At 48.7% G+C, this 25,735-nt stretch overlaps 1 long non-coding RNA gene across 1 annotated transcript in view; it reads left to right on the forward strand.

The window, feature by feature from the left end:
* Nucleotides 1-11,394, forward strand: part of LOC149459807 (uncharacterized) — a 30,746-nt gene extending 19,352 nt beyond the window's left edge. Inside the window, exon 2 of the long non-coding RNA XR_016313196.1 lies at nt 11,139-11,394. This is a non-coding gene — a long non-coding RNA (uncharacterized LOC149459807). The remainder of the gene's footprint in view (nt 1-11,138) is intronic.
* Nucleotides 11,395-25,735: the final 14,341 nt, after the last annotated feature.

Below are 25,735 nucleotides of genomic sequence, written 5' to 3' on the forward strand. Positions count from 1 at the left end.
AACAATAATAATAATAATAATTCAAAAAAAAGGAATTGTGAAGGGAGTGTTAATAATAAAATAATGATGACGGAGGAAGGTGGTATATAATAATAATAATAATATTTATAACAATGGAATAGTTTTACAGGAAATACTAGACAAGGAATTGGGTCCAGAATAAAGTCAGTTGGTTGCTGAGAATTTGCTTGCTCTGCGTCTGCCCTCCAAAGCGCGACACGTTTGATGCGTGGACGCCAATCTCATGGCGGTGGGGTCGCAGCGTGAGAGCTTAGTGCCGATCTGCGGCTAGGTAAAGCCCAACCACCGGGGGGCCTCTTATCGGCCTCCATAATCCCGGAGATAATATGGAGGCCTTGTGTTTCAGAGAGGATAATGACAACTAATCTCCATTTATCTTCTTAGCAATATTCCTCCTGCAGGACTTCGCGCTCCTCTGACACCATCAGACAGGTGGGTAATCTGCTCGGTGAGAAGATCTGCCGGGAAATCTCGCCAAATCAAATTATGGCGAATGCCCCCCCCCCCCCCCCCAGGCTCTTAGCATGGCTGAGGTCGGACTGGTGGCGGGTTGATGACATTGCGAGCCGAGTGGGAGGAAATACGCTTCTAGAAGTGCGTAAAATGAGGAGACAAGAGGAGCCCAATGCTGAGAAATCTCCTGTAAAGCCGATCCCCGTCTAAAAAAATAAATAAAACCAGTACCAGGATCACAGCTGCGGCCATGACCACCCACCTAATACTGAGTAGGTCCCACTTTTGCCGCCAAAACAGCCCTGACCGTCGTGGCGTGGACTCCACTAGACCTCTGAAGGTACGCTGTGGTATCTGGCACCAAGCCATCAGCAGCAGATCCTGTAAGTTGGGAGGCGGGGCCTCCATGGATCGGACTCGTTTTTCCAGCGCATGCCACAGATGATCGATTGGATTGAGAGCTGGAGAATTTGGAGGCCAAGTCAACACTTCAGACTCGTGTTCTTCAAACCATTCTTGAACTCAGACCAGGGCACCTTCTTCCATGGCTCTGTGGTCCAGTTCTGATGCTCACGTGCCCATTGAAGGCCCCTTTGGCTGTGGACACGGGTCAGCATGGACACCCTGACTGGTCTGCGGCCACACAGCCCCATACACAGCAAATTGTGATGCTCTGTGTGTTCTGAGACCTTTTTATCAGAACCGGCATTCACTTTTTCAGAAGTTTGAGTTCCAGTAGCTTTTCTATTGGAATGGAATACACAGACCAGCTTTCCCTGCCCACCTCCATCAATGATCCTTCCCTCCCCACCTCCATCAATGAGCCTTCCCTCCCCACCTCCATCAATGATCCTTCCCTCCCCACCTCCATCAATGAGCCTTCCCTCCCCACCTCCATCAATAATTCTTCCCTCCCCACCTCCATCAATGATCCTTCCCTCCCTAACTCCATCAATGAGCCTTCCCTCCCCACCTCCATTAATGAGCCTTCCCTCTCCAACTCCATCAATGAGCCTTCCCTCCCCACCTCCATCAATGAGCCTCCCTTCCCCACCTCCATCAATGGGCCTTCCCTCCCCAACTCCATCAATGAGCCTCCCTTTCCCACCTCCATAAATGATTCTTCCATTCCCACCTCCATCAATGAGCCTTCCCTACCCACCTCCATCAAGAAGCCTTCCCTCTCCAACTCCATCAATGAGCCTCCCTTCCCCCCCTCCATCAATGGGCCTTCCCTCCCCACCTCCATCAATGATCCTTCCCTCCCCACCTCCATCATTGAGCTTTCCCTCCCCACCTCCATCAATGAGCCTTCCCTACCCACCTCCATCAATGAGCCTTCCCTCTCCAACTCCATCAATGAGCCTCTCTTCCCCACCTCCATAAATGATTCTTCCATTCCCACCTCCATCAATGAGACTTCCCTCCCCACCTCCATCATTGAGCTTTCCCTCCCCACCTCCATCAATGAGCCTTCCCTAGCCACCTCCATCAATGAGCCTTCCCTCTCCAACTCCATCAATGAGCCTCCCTTCCCCCCTCCATCAATGGGCCTTCCCTCCCCACCTCCATCAATGATCCTTCCCTCCTCACCTCCATCAATGATCCTTCCCTCCCCACCTCCATCAATGAGCCTTTCCACCTCAACTCCATCAATGAGCCTTCCTTCCCCACCTCCATCAATGGGCCTTTCCTCGCCACGTCCATCAATGAGCCTTCCCTCCCCACCACCATCAATGAGCCTTTCCTCCCCAGCTCCATCAATCAGCCTTCCCTCCCCAGCTCCATCAATGAGCCTTCCCTCCCCAGGTCCATCAATGATCCTTCATTCCCCACTTCCATCAGTGAGCCTTCCCTCCCCAACTCCGTCAATGAGCCTCCCTTCCCCACCTCTATCAATGATCCTTCCCTCCCCACCTCCATCAATGGGCCTTTCCTCCCCACATCCATCAATGAGCCTTCCCTCCCCACCTCCATCAATAAGCCTTCCCTCCCCAGCTCCATCAATGAGCCTTCCCTCCCCAACTCCATCAATGAGCATTCCCTCCCCACCTTCATAAATGATTCTTCCCTCCCCACATCCATCAATGATTCTTCCCTTCCCACCTCCATCAATGAGCCTTCCCTCCCTACCTCCATCAATGGACCTTCTCTCCCTACTTCCATCAATGGGCCTTCCCTCTCCAACTCCATCAATGAGCTTCCCTTCCCCACCTCCATCAATGGGCCTTCCCTCCCCACTTCCATCAATGAGCCTTCCCTACCCACCTCCATCAATAAGCCTTCCCTCCCCACCTCCATCAATGATCATTCCCTCCCCATCTTTATCAATGAGCCTTCCCTCCCCAACTCTATCAATGAGTCTCCCTTCCCCACCTCCATCAATGGGCCTCCCCTCCCCACCTCCATCAATGGGCCTCCCCTCCCCACCTCCATCAATGGGCCTCCCCTCCCCACCTCCATCAATGAGCCTTCCCTCCCCACCTCCATCAATGAGCCTTCCCTCCCCACCTCCAGCATTGAGCCTCCCTTCCTCACCTCCATCAATGAGCCTTCCCTCCTCACCTCCATCAATGAGCCTTCCCTACCCACCTCCATCAATGAGCCTTCCCTACCCACCTCCATCAATGAGCCTCCCTTTCCCACCTCCATCAATGGGCCTTCCCTCCCCAACTCCATCAATGAGCCTTCCCTCCCCACCTCCATCAATGAGCCTTCCCTCCCCACCTCCATCAATGAGCCTCCCTTCCTCACCTCCATCAATGAGCCTTCCCTCCTCACCTCTATCAATGACCCCCCACCAAACTTCCATCAATGAGCCTTGGCAGCCTATGACCCTATCATCAGTTCTCCAGTTTTCCTTCCTTGTCCCACTTTTGGTCAGTCCTGACCACTGCAGACCAGGAATATTCCACAAGAGCTGCAATTTTGGAGTTGCTCCGAGCCGGTCATATAGACATTATAACCCGGTTCTTGTCAAAGTCCCTCAAATCCCTATTATTGCCCATTTTTTCTGCTTTCAAGACATCAACTTCATCGACAAAATGTTCACTTGCTGCCTAATACACCATATTGCCCGCAGTATTGGGCGGTCAGCCATTCCCCGCACATGACCTTTAATGGCCCCCCAGTCTTAGTCCATAGGGTTCAATATTGAGTTGGCCCCGCCCTTTCCCCGCACATGACCTTTAATGGCCCCCCAGTCTTAGTCCATAGGGTTCAATATTGAGTTGGCCCCGCCCTTTCCACGCACATGACCTTTAATGGCCCCCCAGTCTTAGTCCGTAGGGTTCAATATTGAGTTGGCCCCGCCCTTTCCACACACATGACCTTTAATGGCCCCCCAGTCTTAGTCCGTAGGGTTCAATATTGAGTTGGCCCCGCCCTTTGCAGCTATAACAGCTTCAACTCTTCTGGGAAGGCCGTCCACAAGGTTTAGGAGGGTGTCTATGGGAAGGTTGGACCATTCTTCCAGAAGCACATTTGTCAGGTCAGGCACTGATGTCGGGGGAGGAGGCCTGGCTCACAGTCTCCACTCTAATTCATCCCAAAGGTGTTCTATGGGGTTGAGGTCAGGACTCTGTGCAGGACAGTCAAGTTCCTCCACCCCAAACTGGCTCCTCCATGTCTTTATGGACCTTGCTTTGTGCACTGGTGGGCAGTCATGTTGGAACAGGAAGGGGCCATCCCCAAACTCCTCCCACTAAGTTGGGAGCATGAAATTGTCCAAAATGTCGCCTTAAGAGTTCCCTTCACTGGAACTAGGGGGCCAAGCCCAACCCCTGAAAAACACCCCCACACCATAACCCCCCCTCCACCAAACTTTACACTTGGCACAATGCAGTCAGGCAAGTACCGTTCTCCTGGCAACCGCCAAACCCAGACACGTCCATTGCCAGATTGCCAGACAGAGAAGTGTGATTGGTCACTCCAGAGAACACGCCTCCAATGCTCTAGAGTCCAGTGGCGGCGTGCTTTACACCACGGCATCCGACACTTTGCACTTGGTGATGGAAGGCTTGGATGCAGCTGCTCGGCCATGGAAACCCATTCCATGAAGCTCTCTACGCACTGTTGTTGGGCTCATCTGAAGGCCACACCAAGTTTGGAGGTCTTTAGCTATTGACTCTGCAGACAGTTGGTGACTTCTGCGCACTGTGCGCTTCAGCATGCGCTGACCCCGCCCTGTCATGTGACGTGGCCTACCACTTGGTGGCTGAGTGGCTGTTGTTCCCAGTTGCTTCCACTTTGTTATAATCCCACTAACAGTTGAGCGTGGAATATTTAGTAGCCAGGAAATGTCACGGATGGACTTATTGCCCAGGTGGCCACCTATCACGGGACCACGCTTGGAGTCACTGAGCTCCTGAGAGGCCCCCATGCCTGCTATGGCCCCCATGCCTGGTATAGCCCCCATGTCATAGCATATGATGGCAGTCTAGACAGACTGGTGGATGGAGACCCTCACCGGTTTGCTAAAGCACTATGTTTTTGTTAGAAAATACCCATTTTTGCTTCTCTCTTTTCATCCTCAGTGAATATATAAACGGGGCGTAGTTATAGATATACATAAACAAAGCCATGAAAACAAGGTGCAAACACACCGCAACCATGAAGAAGAAAGGTCTCTAGGGTTGGTGAGATATGGCCATAAAGTCCTCACAGTTGATGGTGCTCAAGGAGATGTGATAATGGACAAGGAGACCTTCACCTTCAAACCCCATAGACAGCCTCTTCCCCAGGCGCGGACTGACCATTTGGAAACTCGGACACTGGCCGAGGGCCCGGGGTCAGTAAGGGGCCCCATGAGATGCTCCTGGTACCTTTTTCATAGGCTTTTTTGAGTTTGGGCAAGGACACAGGGGCCCCATGATCCCCTATTGCCCGGGGGGCCCATGAATTGTCAGTCCGCCCCTGCTCTTCCCATAAAGATTTGACCACCCGGAGAAAGGGACGGTCAAAATAGCGCAGTTGAACGCCAACTCCAGAGACGGGTCATCTCCCAACTTCACCCGTTTGCACCCAATGTCTCAGACTCAATGATTCATCCAATCCGGTGGTCAAAAAGAACTCTCAAGAGATGGTAATCAAAGAGTAGGAGGGGCGTCCCTAGGGTTGGTGTCACCCGGTGCGGTAACGCTTGGTGACACACCACCCCCTCCAACGATCCCCGCAGGATGGATCGGATCTGCGGATTGAGCATAATGGATCAAAGACTGATCCATTACGCTCCCCGATCCGCAGATCCGATCCATCCTGCGGGGATCGTCGGCATGCAACCTATACGGGGTGACACCGGACCCGCTCCACGAAAAGGTGAGTTTTAAAGCAAGCCGACGATCCCCGCAGGATGGATCGGATCTGCGTATTGGGCAGCATAATGGATCGGAGTCCGATCCATAATGCTCATTCTGTAGGTCCGATCCATCCTGTGGGGATCGTCGGCTTGCTTTAAAACTCACCTTTTCGTGGAGCGGGTCCGGAGTCACCCCGTGAGATAGGTGTCACCTGGTGTGGCACGTACCCCTCGCACCTGCCTAGGGATGCCACTGGTGACAACATGGGAGCAAATTGCAAGACAAGGATGGAGCGTTGTCACTCTATAACAGGAAATGCCTGAACAATTCCTGTTGAAGTGATTGGAAACCCTCACCTTAATAGAAACGAAAGGCAAAACATTTGTGCATAGATATTGAAAAAAAAAACATTTGTACACCTTGTTTCCTTTTTTTTTTAGTAAGTGATCACATACTCTCTGTTCACAGCAACAATAAGAGCTGGGGGAGGAGAAATAGTAGCACACTGGTCTTCTCAGTGAAGGTCTGTGCAGGGGGTGGTGTGTCAGCAGAAGTCTGATCATTGGAGGACAGGCAGGCTGAGTTGCTAGCACGGCTAGAGAACTGACCAAGCTGTGCTCTCCTGCCTAGTGTGGTCAGTTTTTAATAGGAAAGCAGAAGGACTGGTGGGAACACCATGGAAGGGAAACAAGTGACAGGGGTGGGGACCTGGCCAGGTCCGGCGGTGGCTGCGCGCTCCTGGTGGGTGCGGGGATGGCCGGCTGCATCATTCATTGCTTATCTAAAGGTTAGTTGGGTGCAGGGGCGGACTGACCATTCCAGCATTCGGGCACTGCCCGGGGGCCCGGGGTCAGTAAGGGGCCCCATAAAATGCCTCTGGTACCTTTTATAGTATTTTTTGGGTGTGTTTCGAGTGTTTCGGACTGACCATTCGAGCATTCGGGCACTGCCCGAGGGCCCGGGGTCAGTAGGGGGCCCCATAAAATGCCTCTGGTACCTTTTATAGGCTTTTTTGGGTGTGTTTCGAGTGTGGGCAAGGACACAGGGGCCACATGATCCCCAATTGTCCGGGGGCCCCATGAGTTGTCAGTCCGCCCCTGGTTGGGTGGATCTGGTGGTTGCGGTGGGGGGGGATCAGCGGAGGATTGTGGAAATGGGCTGTGGTGTCCGTAGCGGAGAGGAACAGTGCTGGGGGGTGGGGCCCTGGGGGTGGGGTGGTGGTGCTGGTGGGGTGGGGGGTAACTGATGTTAGTGTTGCCTTCAGCACATGAACTAAATACACCATCCCCAGCCCCTCCTTATACTTACCTGAGCCCAATCTCTCCCAGCTCTCTCTCTCCTCATTGGCTCAGAGAGAGCAGTGGGAGCCATTGGCTCCTTCTGCTGTTAATTACAGCCAGTGAGGAGGAAGCAGGGGGAAAAGCTGAACTGAGCTCTGTGTGTCTATGGACACACAGAGCCGACTTGGGAGCAAGCAACTGCACTGTGGGCATCAATAGAAACACACAGCCCGTAGCCTAGGATGACAAGGCACTCCCCTCCTCCTCCCTTACCCTCTCAACTAACCGACTGGCGACCCTGTTGAAGGGCCACTCAGTAGCCACATGGTTGCAGCACGCTGCCGCAGGACTTGAGGGGTTAAAACAGGCGGTGAGGAGGCAATATAATAGCTCCTCACTGCCTGTCAGATGCCCTCTGAAGAGCGATCCGAATGCGGATTGCTCTTCCGAGTGCACCACATTAGTAAGAGAGCCCGAGGGGAACAACAGCCCTGCCTGCAGAGTTCAGCAGACATCGGCACTTTGCAGCCGCCTCCATTCACTCCTATTGAAACGTGCCGCAAATGCTGTTCAGATGCGTCTACGGGGCGGGTGCAAACTGTCAGAAGCGATCGCTTACATTGCAAAAAAAAAAATAAAAATCTGACTGCCCGTGCAATGCATTTCAAATGCCCATCAACAGGGGGCGGCACAGCGGCTAAATGGTTAGCGCTTCTGCCTGGCAGTACTCGGGTCGTCGGCTCGAATCCCAACCACGGTACCACCTGCCTGGAGTTTGCATGTTCTCCCTGTGCCTGTGTGGGTTTCCTCCCACGCTCCAAAGACATGCTGGTAGGTTAATTGTCTCCTGTCTAAATTGTCCCTAGTATGTGTATGTATGAATGTGAGTTAGGGACCTTAGATTGTACGCCCCTCGGGGGCGGGGCCTGATGTGAACGTACAATATATATGTGAAGCGTAAACTGACGGCGCTATAGAAGTACCTGAAATAAATAAACACTATGGATGCGTTTATGCGCCTTACAGGCTGATGTAGAATTCGACTCCTGCCTGAACGCCCCAAAAAGAACAGGCTGGGCATAAACACCGCACTGCACCCGCAACCCACTGACAGCAGGCGCAACGCTCTGCAGGCCAGTAAAGCAGCCAGTGCATATTTGATCAACAGAATCGATCACAGGGTGAATGCTGCTTTATTTTCTACAGGGACGTCCAATGACGGGTCCTTATAAATCGATGGAACTGTCGGGGCTGATTGTCTCCCCCACCCCCCCCCAGCCAAAAAATTGACATCCTTTAGGAAAAAATCCCTGGAAGCTTAATCACATTCCACACTGGGAAGAGCGGCCAATGTTCTGCGCATGGCCAGCGTAAAACAAACAAATGGCTTGTGGGGCGAGGACTCCCTGTCCATATTGCCTTCCTCCCCTCCAGTGAATGGAGCCCGGCCATTAATGAACCCCGAAGACAAATCGCTGCTCGTTGTCTCTCAGCCCGCGGCGGCGTCTTGGTCACGTGAACGGGTCACACCTTCTGAGAAATCACAAATACACCATACTGCCAAAAGTATTGCCCCGCCCTCCCAATCATGTGATTCAGGTGTTCCAATCCCCTCCCAATCATGTGATTCGGGTGTTCCAATCCCCTCCATATCATGTGATTCAGGTGCTCAAATCCCCTCCAAATCATGTGATTCGGGTGTTCCAATCCCCTCCCAATCATGTGATTCGGGTGCTCCAATCCCCTCCAAATCATGTGATTCGGGTGTTCCAATTCCCTCCCAATCATGTGATTCAGGCGTTCCAATCCCCTCCCAATCATGTGATTCGGGTGTTCCAATCCCCTCCCAATCATGTGATTCAGGTGTTCCAATCCCCTCCCAATCATGTGATTCAGGTGTTCCAATCCCCTCCCAGTCATGTGATTCAGGTGCTCCAATCCCCTCCCAATCATGTGATTCGGGTGTTCCAATCCCCTCCATATCATGTGATTCAGGTGCTCAAATCCCCTCCAAATCATGTGATTCGGGTGTTCCAATCCCCTCCCAATCATGTGATTCAGGTGTTCCAATCCCCTCCCAATCATGTGATTTGGGTGCTCCAATCCCCTCCAAATCATGTGATTCGGGTGTTCCAATTCCCTCCCAATCATGTGATTCAGGCGTTCCAATCCCCTCCCAATCATGTGATTCGGGTGTTCCAATCCCCTCCCAATCATTTGATTCAGGTGTTCCAATCCCCTCCCAATCATGTGATTCAGGTGTTCCAATCCCCTCCCAGTCATGTGATTCAGGTGCTCCAATCCCCTCCCAATCATGTGATTCGGGTGTTCCAATCCCCTCCATATCATGTGATTCAGGTGCTCAAATCCCCTCCAAATCATGTGATTCGGGTGTTCCAATCCCCTCCCAATCATATGATTCAGGTGTTCCAATCCCCTCCCAATCATGTGATTCAGGTGTTCCAATCCCCTCCCAATCATGTGATTCAGGTGTTCCAATCCCCTCCAAATCATGTGATTCGGGTGTTCCAATCCCCTCCCAATCATGTGATTCAGGTGCTCCAATCCCCTCCAAATCATGTGATTCGGGTGTTCCAATCCCCTCCCAATCATGTGATTCAGGTGTTCCAATCCCCTCCCAATCATGTGATTCGGGTGTTCCAATCCCCTCCCAATCATATGATTCAGGTGTTCCAATCCCCTCCAAATCATGTGATTCGGGTGTTCCAATCCCCTCCCAATCATGAGATTCAGGTGTTCCAATCCCCTCCCAATCATGTGATTCAGATGTTCCAATCCCCTCCATATCATGTGATTCAGGTGTTCCAATCCCCTCCCAATCATGTGATTTGGGAATTCCAATCCCCTCCCAATCATGTAATTCAGGTGCTCCAATCCCCTCCAAATCATGTGATTCAGGTGTTCCAATCCCCTCCATATCATGTGATTCAGGTGCTCCAATCCCCTCCCAATCATGTGATTCAGGTATTCCAATCCCCTCCCAATCATGAGATTCAGGTGTTCCAATCCCCTTCCAATCATGTGATTCAGGTGTTCCAATCCCCTCCCAATCATGTGATTCACGTGTTCCAATCCCCTCCATATCATGTGATTCAGGTGTTCCAATCCCCTCCATATCATGTGATTCAGGTGTTCCAATTCCCTCCCAATCATGTGATTCAGGTGTTCCAATCCCCTCCCAATCATGTGATTCAGGTGTTCCAATTCCCTCCCAATCATGTGATTCAGGTGTTCCAATCCCCTCCATATCATGTGATTCAGGTGTTCCAATCCCCTCCCAATCATGTGATTCAGGTTTTCCAATCCCCTCCGTGGACACAGATGTATACAGTCAAAAGCACTAGGCCCCCTGGCAGGGGTGTCCCTAGGGTTGGTGTCACCCAGTGCAATAACACTTGGTGACACCCCCTCCGACGTTAGAGATACAATACAATTTGGTACAGGAGGAAACCGAGGGCCCGGCTCCTGGGAGCTTACAATCTATGATATATATATTTCTATTAATATTACAATATAATATATTATGATACAATAGTTGAGGTCGGATCGAATCATTTGAATTGTTCTCTATTCACATCGATTCATTCTCTGTTGTAGACTTTTCCTCACTTCCTGTCTGGTTTACCTGTTGTCACCATAATGACGCAAAGTGAAGGGAAATCTTTCTAATGGAGCCCCAGACACCAGTACAGACCACACAGGAGTTCCCATCCTTCCCCTCCCCCATCCAAAACTTAAAAAACAAGTCTTGACCAAACATATACAAAATTCTGGGTGTCGTCCCGCGGAGGGGTGTACCCCCACCAGACATACTGGGGTGACACTAATCCGGAAATCCCGCATGACTCTCCCCTCCGCAGCCAGGCCGCGCCTTCACACAGGGGAACCATTAAAAGTGTCAAGGCCAATTTGGTGCGGCGCGGAGCGTCTTGCTTCCCTTTGAGGCCTCGGCGGCTGTTGTTTACCGCGGAGCAGAATGGAGCGTTTTCATGCAAACAACATTCATCTTCTATTTCTGACAGATGTCGTATGACGGATTAACATAAATTGTATTCTGGGTTTTCAGGTTCCATTGAAGAGCGTCACCCGGCACTTCCAAGGGGGCAGATTCCCAGCGAGATATAAAAGGGCCTGACAATTTATAGCAGACACATGAGACCCCGGAGAATAGGAGAAGCCCCCCGCAGCGTCCAATCACCTTTTACACAGCCTGATATTTATGACGTTCCCTCATACAATCTGCATTCCCCCCGTGGAAGCTGCCTCTAAGGATCTCTTTCTATCAATTAAATTCAAAATTTAATAAACACAAATAATTTAGACTCAGCTGTAGTAGTCTTATTATTATTGTTGTTGTTATTATTATTATTATTATTATCATTATTATTATTACATTATTATTATTGTTGTTGTTATTATTATTATTATTATTAACATTATTATTATCATTATTATTATTATCATTATTATTATTATCATTATTATTATTACATTATTATTATTGTTGTTATTAATATTATCATTATTATTATTAACATTATTATTATCATTATTATTATTAACATTATTATTATTGTTGTTATTATTATTATCATTATTATTATTAACATTATTATTATCATTATTATTATTAACATTATTATTATTGTTGTTATTATTATTATCATTATTATTATTAACATTATTATTATCATTATTATTATTGTTGTTATTATTATTATCATTATTATTATTATTATTATTATTATTAATAACATTATTATTATTATGATCATTATTATTATTATCATTATTAATATTAACATTATTATTATTATTATCATTATTATTATTAACATTATTATTATCATTATTATTATTGTTGTTATTATTATTATCATTATTATTATTATTATTAACATTATTATTATTATCGTTATTATTGTTGTTATTATTATTATCATCATTATTATTATCGTTATTACTATTGTTATATTTATTATTATCATTAGTATTATTATTATTATCATTATTATTATTATTATCATCATCATTATCATTATTAACATTATTATTATTATTATTATTATCATTATTATTATTATTATTATCATTATTATTATTGTTATTATTATTATCATCATCATCATTATTATTATTATTGTTTTTATAATCGTTATTATTGTTGTTATTATTATTATCATTATTATTATTATCATTATTATTATTATTATCATTATTATTATTGTTATTATTATTATCATCATCATCATTAGTATTATTATTATTTTTATAATCGTTATTATTGTTGTTATTATTATTATCATTATTACTATTGTTATTGTTATATTTATTATTATCATTATTATTATTATTAACATTATTATTATCGTTATTATTGTTATTATTATTATCATCATTATAATAATCATTATTATCATTATTATTATTATTATCATTATTATTATTGTTATTACTATTGTTATTGTTGTATTTTTTATTATTATTATCATTATCATTATTATCATTATTATCATCATTATCATTATTATCATTATTATCATCATCATTATTATTATTGTTATTATTATTATTCGTTCCTCTGTTACTATCATTGATTATTCAATCCTGTTTTTTTCTGTTACTTTGTAGCAAAAACGGAAGTATAAACCAAACTATCTGATCTCCAGAATGATATCTGCACTTTCTTGTTATTGCCATAATTATTGGTAGAGCTGATATATACTTAACTATTATAGTTGTTTTATATTTATTTTGTCTTTTTGTGACATTTCAGGAATATAATGGAATGTTAGAAATAATTAAAAGGAAAAAAACATTGTATGTACAGTGTATAAAATACATACAGTCATGGCCAAAAATCTTGCATTTCCATCAGATAACGCCCCGCTTCACCCAGAAAGTTGCTGCAATGACAAATGCTTCGGCATTCTCGTGTTTATTTCTTTGGTTATTTCTTTGGTTTGTATCGGTGACACAAAAAAGTGGAGAAACAAAAAGCCAAACCAGACATATTCCACGCAAAACCACAAAAATTTACAAAATTATTAGCACCCTCTCAAAATGGTAAGAAATAATTGCATTCCAAGTCTGTGATGTTCCTGTAATTTGTCATTAATCTCCACTTTCCTCTTCTTCCTCTCTGACAAATTTTAAACAAATGAACTATTATTGTGAGAAGAAAATACATGCTAGCATTCTCAAAGCAACTGAGGGATTGTTTGACTTGGAGGGGCGAGGTAGAAGGATTTAGTCCTAGAACATTACCAGGGGTAAGAGATAATAAAAAGAGGATAGGAGGTGAGTCCAGGAATATTATCAGGGGTAAGGTATAGTACAGGGGTGAGTCCAGGAATATTATCAGGGGTAAGGTATAGTACAGGGGTGAGTCCAGGAATGTTATCAGGGGTAAGGTATAGTACAGGGGTGAGTCCAGGAATATTATCAGGGGTAAGGTATAGTACAGGGGTGAGTCCAGGAATATTATCAGGGGTAAGGTATAGTACAGAGGTGAGTCCAGGAATATTATCGGGGGTAAGGTATAGTACAGGGGTGAGTCCAGGAATATTATCAGGGGTAAGGTATAGTACAGAGGTGAGTCCAGGAATATTATCGGGGGTAAGGTATAGTACAGGGGTGAGTCCAGGAATGTTATCAGGGGTAAGGTATAGTACAGAGGTGAGTCCAGGAATATTATCAGGGGTAAGGTATAGTACAGGGATGAGTCCAGGAATATTATCGGGGGTAAGGTATAGTACAGGGGTGAGTCCAGGAATGTTATCAGGGGTAAGGTATAGTACAGAGGTGAGTCCAGGAATATTATCGGGGGTAAGGTATAGTACAAGGATGAGTCCAGGAATATTATCAGGGGTAAGGTATAGTACAGAGGTGAGTCCAGGAATATTATCAGGGGTAAGGTATAGTACAGGGATGAGTCCAGGAATATTATCAGGGGTAAGGTATAGTACAGGGATGAGTCCAGGAATATTATCAGGGGTAAGGTATAGTACAGGGATGAGTCCAGGAATATTATCAGGGGTAAGGTATAGTACAGAGGTGAGTCCAGGAATATTATCGGGGGTAAGGTATAGTACAGGGATGAGTCCAGGAATATTATCAGGGGTAAGGTATAGTACAGAGGTGAGTCCAGGAATATTATCGGGGGTAAGGTATAGTACAGGGATGAGTCCAGGAATATTATCAGGGGTAAGGTATAGTACAGGGATGAGTCCAGGAATATTATCGGGGGTAAGGTATAGTACAGAGGTGAGTCCAGGAATATTATCGGGGGTAAGGTATAGTACAGAGGTGAGTCCAGGAATATTATCAGGGGTAAGGTATAGTACAGAGGTGAGTCCAGGAATATTATCAGGGGTAAGGTATAGTACAGGGATGAGTCCAGGAATATTATCAGGGGTAAGGTATAGTACAGGGGTGAGTCCAGGAATATTATCGGGGGTAAGGTATAGTACAGAGGTGAGTCCAGGAATATTATCGGGGGTAAGGTATAGTACAGGGATGAGTCCAGGAATATTATCATGGGTAAGGTATAGTACAGGGGTGAGTCCAGGAATATTATCATGGGTAAGGTATAGTACAGAGGTGAGTCCAGGAATATTATCGGGGGTAAGGTATAGTACAGAGGTGAGTCCAGGAATATTATCAGGGGTAAGGTATAGTACAGAGATGAGTCCAGGAATATTATCAGGGGTAAGGTATAGTACAGGGGTGAGTCCAGGAATATTATCAGGGGTAAGGTATAGTACAGGGATGAGTCCAGGAATATTATCAGGGGTAAGGTATAGTACAGGGGTGAGTCCAGGAATATTATCAGGGGTAAGGTATAGTACAGGGATGAGTCCAGGAATATTATCAGGGGTAAGGTATAGTACAGGGGTGAGTCCAGGAATGTTATCAGGGGTAAGGTATAGTACAGAGGTGAGTCCAGGAATGTTATCAGGGGTAAGGTATAGTACAGAGGTGAGTCCAGGAATATTATCGGGGGTAAGGTATAGTACAGGGGTGAGTCCAGGAATATTATCAGGGGTAAGGTATAGTACAGAGATGAGTCCAGGAATATTATCGGGGGTAAGGTATAGTACAGGGATGAGTCCAGGAATATTATCAGGGGTAAGGTATAGTACAGGGGTGAGTCCAGGAATATTATCAGGGGTAAGGTATAGTACAGGGATGAGTCCAGGAATATTATCGGGGGTAAGGTATAGTACAGGGGTGAGTCCAGGAATGTTATCAGGGGTAAGGTATAGTACAGAGGTGAGTCCAGGAATATTATCAGGGGTAAGGTATAGTACAGAGGTGAGTCCAGGAATATTATCGGGGGTAAGGTATAGTACAGGGATGAGTCCAGGAATATTATCGGGGGTAAGGTATAGTACAGGGATGAGTCCAGGAATATTATCGGGGGTAAGGTATAGTACAGGGGTGAGTCCAGGAATATTATCAGGGGTAAGGTATAGTACAGAGGTGAGTCCAGGAATATTATCAGGGGTAAGGTATAGTACAGGGATGAGTCCAGGAATATTATCAGGGGTAAGGTATAGTACAGAGGTGAGTCCAGGAATATTATCAGGGGTAAGGTATAGTACAGAGATGAGTCCAGGAATATTATCGGGGGTAAGGTATAGTACAGAGGTGAGTCCAGGAATATTATCAGGGGTAAGGTATAGTACAGAGGTGAGTCCAGGAATGTTATCAGGGGTAAGGTATAGTACAGGGATGAGTCCAGGAATATTATCAGGGGTAAGGTATAGTACAGAGGTGAGTCCAGGAATATTATCGGGGGTAAGGTATAGTACAGGGATGAGTCCAGGAATATTATCAGGGGTAAGGTATAGTACAGGGATGAGTCCAGGAATATTATCAGGGGTAAGGTATAGTACAGGGGTGAGTCCAGGAATATTATCAGGGGGTAAGGTATAGTACAGGGATGAGTCCAGGAATATTATCAGGGGTAAGGTATAGTACAGGGATGAGTCCAGGAATATTATCAGGGGTAAGGTATAGTACAGGGATGAGTCCAGGAATATTATCGGGGGTAAGGTATAGTACAGAGGTGAGTCCAGGAATATTATCGGGGGTAAGGTATAGTACAGGGGTGAGTCCAGGAATATTATCGGGGGTAAGGTATAGTACAGGGGTGAGTCCAGGAATATTATCAGGGGTAAGGTATAGTACAGAGGTGAGTCCAGGAATATTATCGGGGGTAAGGTATAGTACAGGGATGAGTCCAGAAATATTATCAGGGGTAAGGTATAGTACAGAGATGAGTCCAGGAATATTATCGGGGGTAAGGTATAGTACAGAGGTGAGTCCAGGAATATTATCGGGGGTAAGGTATAGTACAGAGGTGAGTCCAGGAATATTATCAGGGGTAAGGTATAGTACAGGGGTGAGTCCAGGAATGTTATCAGGGGTAAGGTATAGTACAGGGATGAGTCCAGGAATATTATCAGGGGTAAGGTATAGTACAGGGATGAGTCCAGGAATATTATCAGGGGTAAGGTATAGTACAGAGGTGAGTCCAGGAATATTATCAGGGGTAAGGTATAGTACAGAGGTGAGTCCAGGAATATTATCGGGGGTAAGGTATAGTACAGGGATGAGTCCAGGAATATTATCAGGGGTAAGGTATAGTACAGGGATGAGTCCAGGAATATTATCGGGGGTAAGGTATAGTACAGAGGTGAGTCCAGGAATATTATCAGGGGTAAGGTATAGTACAGGGATGAGTCCAGGAATATTATCGGGGGTAAGGTATAGTACAGGGATGAGTCCAGGAATATTATCGGGGGTAAGGTATAGTACAGAGGTGAGTCCAGGAATATTATCGGGGGTAAGGTATAGTACAGGGGTGAGTCCAGGAATATTATCGGGGGTAAGGTATAGTACAGAGGTGAGTCCAGGAATATTATCGGGGGTAAGGTATAGTACAGGGGTGAGTCCAGGAATATTATCGGGGGTAAGGTATAGTACAGAGGTGAGTCCAGGAATATTATCGGGGGTAAGGTATAGTACAGGGATGAGTCCCTATAAGTTCACCTCTCTCTATTTTTCATATTTGGGGAATATCTGTTAAATAAACTACAAAAATAAGTAATAAATAGTCCCCATCAGCTGCCTATATAATAAGTTTTGAACTCCTACAAACTGATACATTTTATCAATTTCTTCATTTCTCCTTTTCTGTTTTCCCGACTCTTTATCTTTCCTTTTCTTTTTTCTTATATCTCGGTCATTTTTCAGCTCCTTCACATACAAGAACTTCGATCCCGATCATCAACTCGATACTCAAGGGAACCCAACATCATTTAAAACACACACAGAAAAAAAGTGGTCCCTGAATATTTATGAGAACATATTTAATTTCCTGCGTTCACATTTCTTTCGGTAAATTTCAAGAAAAAGAATGAAATAACAAATCTGGAATAAGCTGCCGGAATCCGGCCCCTTCGAGGTTCTTACATTATCCTTCATCAGAATGTGTCTTTAGCACGCTAATATTTATGGCCCTCGAGTTGGCTGGCGATGGCCGGTGGGGGGGGGGGGGGGGGGTTGGGGGGTTATGACAGGAGCCACAATAGCATTGTCTGATATGGGGGGGGGGGTGCTCATAGACCACCACAATAGGCCCTTTTATCATCATATAATCCCATTTGTGATAAGAAGAATTCCTGGGGATTAATTTAAATTCTTTACATTAGCAGCGGTTCGGCTCTCTAAATGAGATGAAATGTTCTTATCAGATTAATAGTCACATTAGGCTATTACATTCTTATCTTCTGGAGATGATTCTTATGACGGCCGCCCCCTCCCCCCCCCCATCCCCCTCCTCTATGGAGTGGGGTAATTCCTGATTAAGATCTCCTCTTTGCCGTACAATAAGCCTCATTATTGGATCTGCCATGAATTGATAAGTCCCTGGCGCTATAGGAGCGGGCAGCTGCCACTATGAAGAATGACCTTCAGATCCCTATCATGGTGTCACTGGCACAAGAGCCCGGCTGCCAGGGAGTATGAGGCTCCCATGGTGCAAACTTCCTCCGGCACCTTATTAAAGAGAGCCTGTCGCCGACGGGAAAAAAAAAAACAGAGTATTTTTTAAAATGTTCACTTGCAACATTTTTCATTTCAACGAATTATTTTTCATTTGTTGCAATGTGCCTTGAAAATCTGACCGAGGAGAGTCAATCCCTTGGCACCTGGGGCGTATTTACCACAAGGCAAACAAGGCATTTGCCTAGGGCGGCATTTTTTAGGGGGGGGCAGCATTGCCCCCTGGAAGAAGGGAGAGATGCCGCATGTGAGGTGCTTGATGGTGTATGCAGAGCCCGACTGTTGCTCTCGGGGATGTCCGGAGCTGTGAAGGTGAGGGTCTCTCTTTCGCCAATGGGAGGGGTGGGGATGTTAGTGGAAGGCTCTCTCGGGTAGGGATGGGGCATGAGTGTTGTTGGTCAATGTCGGGGCTCTCTCCCTGGGGGAACTGGGGGGTTTAGGGGGTCTGGTGTTGGTCGGTGTTGGGCTCTCTCCCCAGGGAAGGGGGATTTTGGGGGGTCTGGTGTTAATCGGTGTCGGGCTCTCTCTCCGGGGGCGGGAAGGTTTCGGGGGTCTGGTGTTGGTCAGTGTCAGGCTCTCTCCCTGGGGGAAGGGGGGATTTGGGGGGCCTGGTGTTGGTCGGAGTGGGGCTCTCTCCCCGGGGGAAGGGGGGGTTTGGAGGGGTCTGGTGTTAATCGGTGTCGGGCTCTCTCTCCGGGGGGGGGAGGTTGGGGGGTCTGGTGTTGGTCGATATCAGGCTCTCTCCCCGGGGGAAGGGGGGGTTTGGAGGGGTCTGGTGTTAATCGGTGTCGGGCTCTCTCTCCGGGGGGGGGGGTTGATGGGTCTGGTGTTGGTTGGTGTCAGGCTCTCTCCCCGGGGTAGGGGGGGTTTGGAGGGGTCTGGTGTTAATCGGTGTCAGGCTCTCTCTCTGGGGGGGGGTTGGGGGTCTGGTGTTGGTCGGTGTTGGGCTCTCTCCCCGGGGGAAGGAGAGGTTTGGGGGGGTCTGGTGTTGGTCGGTGTTGGGCTCTCTCCCCGGGAGGGGGGTTTTGGGGGGTCTTGTGTTGGTTGGCGTCAGGCTCTCTCCCCGGGGGAAGGCGGGGTTTGGGGGATCTGGTGTTGGTCGGTGTTGGGCTCTCTCTCTGGGGGGGGGTTGAGGGGTCTGGTGTTGGTCGGCGCAGGCTCTCTCCCTGGGGGGAGGCGGGGTTTGGGGGGTCTGGTGTTGGTTGGTGTCAGGCTCTCTCTCCGGGGGGGTTTAGGGGGTCTGGTGTTGGTCGGTGTCAGGCTCTCTCCCCGAGGAAGGGGGATTTTGGGGGGTCTGGTGTTAATCGGTGTCGGGCTCTCTCCCCGGGGGAAGGGGGGGGTTTGGGGGGTCTGGTGTTGGTCGGAGTTCTGCTCTCTCCCCGGTAGAAGGGGGGGTTTGGAGGGGTCTGGTGTTAATCGGTGTCGGGCTCTCTCTCCGGGGGGGGAGGTTGGGGGGTCTGGTGTTGGTCGATGTCAGGCTCTCTCCCCGGGGGAGGGGGGGTTTGGAGGGGTCTGGTGTTAATCGGTGTCGGGCTCTCTCTCCGGGGGGGGGGGGGGTTGCGGGGTCTGGTGTTGGTCGGTGTCAGGCTCTCTCCCCGAGGTAGGGGGGGTTTGGAGGGGTCTGGTGTTAATCGGTGTCAGGCTCTCTCTCTGGGGGGGGGGGGGTTGGGGGTCTGGTGTCGGTCGGTGTTCGGCTCTCTCCCCGGGGGAAGGAGAGGTTTGGGGGGGTCTGGTGTTGGTCGGTGTTGGGCTCTCTCCCCGGGAGGGGGGTTTTGGGGGGTCTTGTGTTGGTCGGCATCAGGCTCTCTCCCCGGGGGAAGGCGGGGTTTGGGGGGTCTGGTGTTGGTCGGTGTTGGGCTCTCTCCCTGGGGGGAGGCGGGGTTTGGGGGGTCTGGTATTGGTCGATGTCAGGCTCTCTCTCTTTGCCGAGGAGGGGGGGGGGGCGTCTGATTTTTGTGTTGCCTAGGGCAGCACAAAACTTAAATACACCACTGCTTGGCACAGTTCCCCTCCCTCGTCGCGCGTCATAGCCCTCGCCTCATCTGGGAGTGTCTAATTACTGTCTGCGCTGGCCCAGCTCCTCTGCCTCTCACGTTCCTGCATAACCTTTCAGGAAAAAAATGAGAGGACGGCTCTGAGTCTGCTGATGTCACATCTGGGGGCTGTCACTGGTAACAGGCATAGAATACAGTGAATGCCCATCTAATATTAGGAAGGAACAATAGAAAAGCAGCGCCGATGTCCAGAAGAATGCAATTTTGATGGTGGATGAAGAGGAATTCATTGAGAGTGAAGAGAAGTACATCTAGCCGACGCGTTTCGGGAGAAAAGGTCCTCTCCCTTCTTTACGGCTGTTGCTGCACGGTATTAAATAGGGAAATTCCCACTTGCCAATCGAATGACGGCTACAGCGCGGTTGTCCAGTTCTGGGAGGGTGACATATGATGTCCTCTCAGAACGCACCCTCCTGTGCGGCCCCGGGGGGCGCGCACCCGGCGATCTCCGTGTTCGCTGTGTCCGTAGGACATGATGTGGTAAAAGGCCAATCACAGCGGCCTTTTACCATGTGATGGGCTGTGTCCAATGACACAGCAGATCACTAGTAAATGCATTTGCTGGTTATCGGCTGCACTTTCCTCACGCTGGAAATTGTCAGAGGACGGATCAGCACCGATCATCAGGGCACTGATGATCAGTGCCCAGCAGTGCCACCCACCAGTGCCCAGCAGTGCCACCCACCAATGCCCAGCAGTGCCGCCCACCAATGCCCAGCAGTGCTGCCAACAAGTGCCCAGCAGTGCAGCCCACCTGTGCCCATCAGTGCCCAGCAGCACCACCCACCTGTGCCAAGCAATGCCTAGTAGTGCCAATTACCAGTGCCCAGCAGTGCCCCCCATCAGTGCCCAGCAGTGCCACGAGTCAGTTCCACCCACCAGTGCCACCCACCTGTGCCCAGCAGTGCTGCCAACAAGTGCCCAGCAGTGCCACCCACCTGTGCCCAACAGTGCCACCCACCTGTGCCCAGCAGTGCCTAGTAGTGCCACTCACCAGTGCCCAGCAGTGCCCCCCATCAGTGCTTCCCAGACGTGCCCCCCATCAGTGCTTCCCAGCAGTGCCACCCATCAGTGCCACCCATCAGTGCTGCCCATCAGTGCCGCCTATCAGTGCCCATCATCGTTGCATATCAGTGCCACCTCATCATGGTCTTTAAGTGGATATTCTGTTCTGCAAAGAAAATTGAAGAACAGTAGCGCCCCGTGCACGTGCCCATTTCATGGAAAGACTGAATTTCCGGCACCTGATAGCACTGTTCCCACATTATCTGGCATGATACCAAGAATTTCTTTGGAGAATATACGACCTTCATGGTGAAGGGTTGTGGTTGATGTTCAAGGCACGGTCCAGGTGGAGGAATCAAGCCTGGTGAGCGCCCCGTATGTATCTGTGCCAAGGGAGTGCCACATGCCAGATATTTGTGTTGAAATGCAGAAACAAGAGGACAAAGATGAATGTCCTTGTCACCTGAACAGTACATGTGTCTTGAGGAGAACATATTTGGTCTTCATGGTGAAGGAAGTATTTGATGTTCAAGGCACAGTGCAGGTTGAGGAATCAAGCCTGGTGAGTGCCCGGTATGTATCTGTGCCAAGGAAGTGCCACGCACCAGATATTTGTGTTGAAATGCAGAAACAAGAGGACAAAGATGGATGTCCTTGTCACCTGAGCAGTACATGTGTCTTGAGGAGAACATATTTGGTCTTCATGGTGAAAGGAGTGGTTGACGTTCAGGTCCAGGTGGAGGAATCAAGCCTGGTGAGTGCTCGGTATGTATCTGCGCCAAGTGAGTGCCACGCGCCAGATATTTGTGTTGAAATGCAGAAACAAGAGGACAAAGATGGATGTCCTTGTCACCTGAGCAGTACATGTGTCTTGAGGAGAACATATTTGGTCTTCATGGTGAAAGGAGTGGTTGACGTTCAGGTCCAGGTGGAGGAATCAAGCCTGGTGAGTGCTCGGTATGTATCTGCGCCAAGTGAGTGCCACGCGCCAGATATTTGTGTTGAAATGCAGAAACAAGAGGACAAAGATGGATGTCCTTGTCACCTGAGCAGTACATGTGTCTTGAGGAGAACATATTTGGTCTTCATGGTGAAAGGAGTGGTTGACGTTCAGGTCCAGGTGGAGGAATCAAGCCTGGTGAGTGCTCGGTATGTATCTGCGCCAAGTGAGTGCCACGCGCCAGATATTTGTGTTGAAATGCAGAAACAAGAGGACAAAGATGGATGTCCTTGTCACCTGAGCAGTACATGTGTCTTGAGGAGAACATATTTGGTCTTCATGGTGAAAGGAGTGGTTGACGTTCAGGTCCAGGTGGAGGAATCAAGCCTGGTGAGTGCTCGGTATGTATCTGCGCCAAGTGAGTGCCACGCGCCAGATATTTGTGTTGAAATGCAGAAACAAGAGGACAAAGATGGATGTCCTTGTCACCTGAGCAGTACATGTGTCTTGAGGAGAACATATTTGGTCTTCATGGTGAAAGGAGTGGTTGACGTTCAGGTCCAGGTGGAGGAATCAAGCCTGGTGAGTGCTCGGTATGTATCTGCGCCAAGTGAGTGCCACGCGCCAGATATTTGTGTTGAAATGCAGAAACAAGAGGACAAAGATGGATGTCCTTGTCACCTGAGCAGTACATGTGTCTTGAGGAGAACATATTTGGTCTTCATGGTGAAAGGAGTGGTTGACGTTCAGGTCCAGGTGGAGGAATCAAGCCTGGTGAGTGCTCGGTATGTATCTGCGCCAAGTGAGTGCCACGCGCCAGATATTTGTGTTGAAATGCAGAAACAAGAGGACAAAGATGGATGTCCTTGTCACCTGAGCAGTACATGTGTCTTGAGGAGAACATATTTGGTCTTCATGGTGAAAGGAGTGGTTGACGTTCAGGTCCAGGTGGAGGAATCAAGCCTGGTGAGTGCTCGGTATGTATCTGCGCCAAGTGAGTGCCACGCGCCAGATATTTGTGTTGAAATGCAGAAACAAGAGGACAAAGATGGATGTCCTTGTCACCTGAACAGTACATGTGTCCTAAGGGGAACATATTTGGTCTTCATGGTGAAAAGAGTGGTTGGTGTTCACGTGGTGGTCCATGTGCGGCCGAGGAATCAACCACAAGCCTGGCGAGCGCCGTTGGTTGTCTGCAGACGTCTTCCAATGGTTATTAGTCACCGGTCCTGCATGATGTCAGTTATTTTTACCTGTCTAAACAAAAACAGGAACCTGTGCCAAAAAAAGTGCCGCCACCAGACATCACTCCGGGCAGAGTTCCAGACGTTTGTGTTGAAATACACCCCAGAAATGAGAGGACTAAAACGGATGCCATTGTTGTCACCTGAATGGTACATGTGTCTTACGGTGAACATTTTCACTTTTTCACTTAGTACCGATGCAATGTGACCGGCGGGCCCTTTAAAAAGGTTCCCCCAGCTGCAGAAGGTTTCCCTCTTCCTTCTGGAGATGGACGGACACAGTGCAAGGAGGGGGAGAGGAAAGCATAGAGGGCATTGATTGGCTTCAGTACCACCTGGTTTAGGTCTGCCCCTGGCAACCCTGAGAAGGGGATTGCTATTGTACCACTATCCTTGATTTGAATTGGGTCCCCCTATGCTGCACACAGCCAGGCAACACACATTTTCACGCTTTGCACACTGGAGGCATTGAACAGTCCTTGAGTTTTGTTTTTTTTTTGGTTTTTTATTAGGGGATTAAACTTGGATGGGGTCTAGGGGTATATGGGATGCCCGAGGAACTGTTGGACGTGAGGACAACTCCTTAGCGACTATGTACATAGATTCAGTTAGCAACGGCCTCTTCTGGAAGAGCACTACAGACTCTTAAGTGCACCCAAGATGATTCCGCCTCTTCACCCAGCTGCCTGAGGGTATCCCTTGGGGGGGGCAAAGAGCTGCCGATTTAACAGTCCCAAATGAGGAGCTAGTTGGGTATTGCACCTGCCCACCCTCTCCCCTTATCTGGCTCAGATACTGTCCTCTCCTGGTAGCTTGGTGGGTTGGTGGCTGCCTTCAGGCCTTATGCTGGGCTTGCTCCTAACCTGCAATTCAAGTTGTCCTCCCTAGGAGACGTTGAGGCAGTGGAACCAATGGACTGTGCTTGGAGGTGGGAAGGGGGTGGAACCATCGGACGGTGCTCAGAGGTGGGTAGGGGGCGGAGTCATGGGACGGTGCTTGGAGATGGGTAGGGGGTAGAGACAAGGGACGGTGCTCAGAGGTGGGTAGGGGGTGGAGTCATGGGACGGTGCTTGGAGGTGGGAAGGGGGTGGAACCATCGGACGGTGCTCAGAGGTGGGTAGGGGGTGGAGTCATGGGACGGTGCTTGGAGATGGGTAGGGGGTAGAGACAAGGGACGGTGCTCAGAGGTGGGTAGGGGGGGGAGACAAGGGGTGGTTTTTGGAGGTGGGAAGGGGGTGGAACCATTGGACGGTGCTCGGAGGTGGGTAGAGAGTGGAGATAAGGGATGTGCTCGGAGGTGGGTAGGGAGTGGAGACAAGGGACGGTGCTCAGAGGTGGGTAGGGGGTGGAGTCATGGGACGGTGCTTGGAGATGGGTAGGGGGTGGAGACAAGGGGTGGTTTTTGGAGGTGGGAAGGGGGTGGAACCATTGGACGGTGCTCGGAGGTGGGTAGGGAGTGGAGATAAGGGATGGTGCTCAGAGGTGGGAAGGGGGTGGAACCAAGGGACGGTGCTCAGAGGTGGGTAGCGGGTGGAGACAAGGAATGGTGCTCAGAGGTGGGTAGGGGGGGGGGGCAGAGACAAGAAATGACTCAGAAGTGGGGAGTTCCTGCACCTATTTTGTTTTTTAGAAAAAAAGCCCTGATAGTGGATATAGGCGTGTGGCAAAGTGCTGGTCCTAACAATCCACCCTGACATGGATCATCTGCTGAAGGTGGAGAACCCAATGGCTAAGAGCACTGTTTGGCCAGAAGATGGCCAGCCCATGGAGGTGGCTGAGGGTTCAAATGCAGAGCTCTTGGTATGCTCCGGCTGTGTACAGCTGAGCGGTGCAAGGAAGTGTCGAGTATCTGTGGCAACCGGTGACAACAAAACTACACTTAGAAGGAGCACCCCCTCTCTCTCTTTCCTGTGGATATCTATCGGATTACCCAGGTTCCTTAGAGGAGCTGAACCATAAGTGTCCCCATTGGTCACAGATGGACTTTTTTCATTGCTGCGATTTGGGGCGTCTAATGATTAGAATTTTCTCATTGTTGCGCCATCTTTTTATTTCTCCTGGCTCCCACATCACCTGGCTCCCACACCATGCGGCTTCCACATCACCTGGCTCCCACATCACTTGGCTCCCACATCACCTGGCTCCCACATCACTTGGCTCCCACATCTCCTGGCTCCCACATCACTTGGCTCCCACATCTCCTGGCTCCCACATCACCTGGCTCCCACATCACTTGGCTCCCACATCTCCTGGCTCCCACATCTCCTGGCTCCCACATCACCTGGCTCCCACATCTCCTGGCTCCCACATCACCTGGCTCCCACACCACATGACTCCCACATCACCT

Source organism: Staurois parvus, unplaced genomic scaffold (genome assembly GCF_062004578.1).
Source record: "Staurois parvus isolate SC_StPar_1 unplaced genomic scaffold, SC_StPar_1.0 ptg000247l, whole genome shotgun sequence".
NCBI classification, from domain to species: Eukaryota; Metazoa; Chordata; class Amphibia; order Anura; family Ranidae; genus Staurois; species Staurois parvus.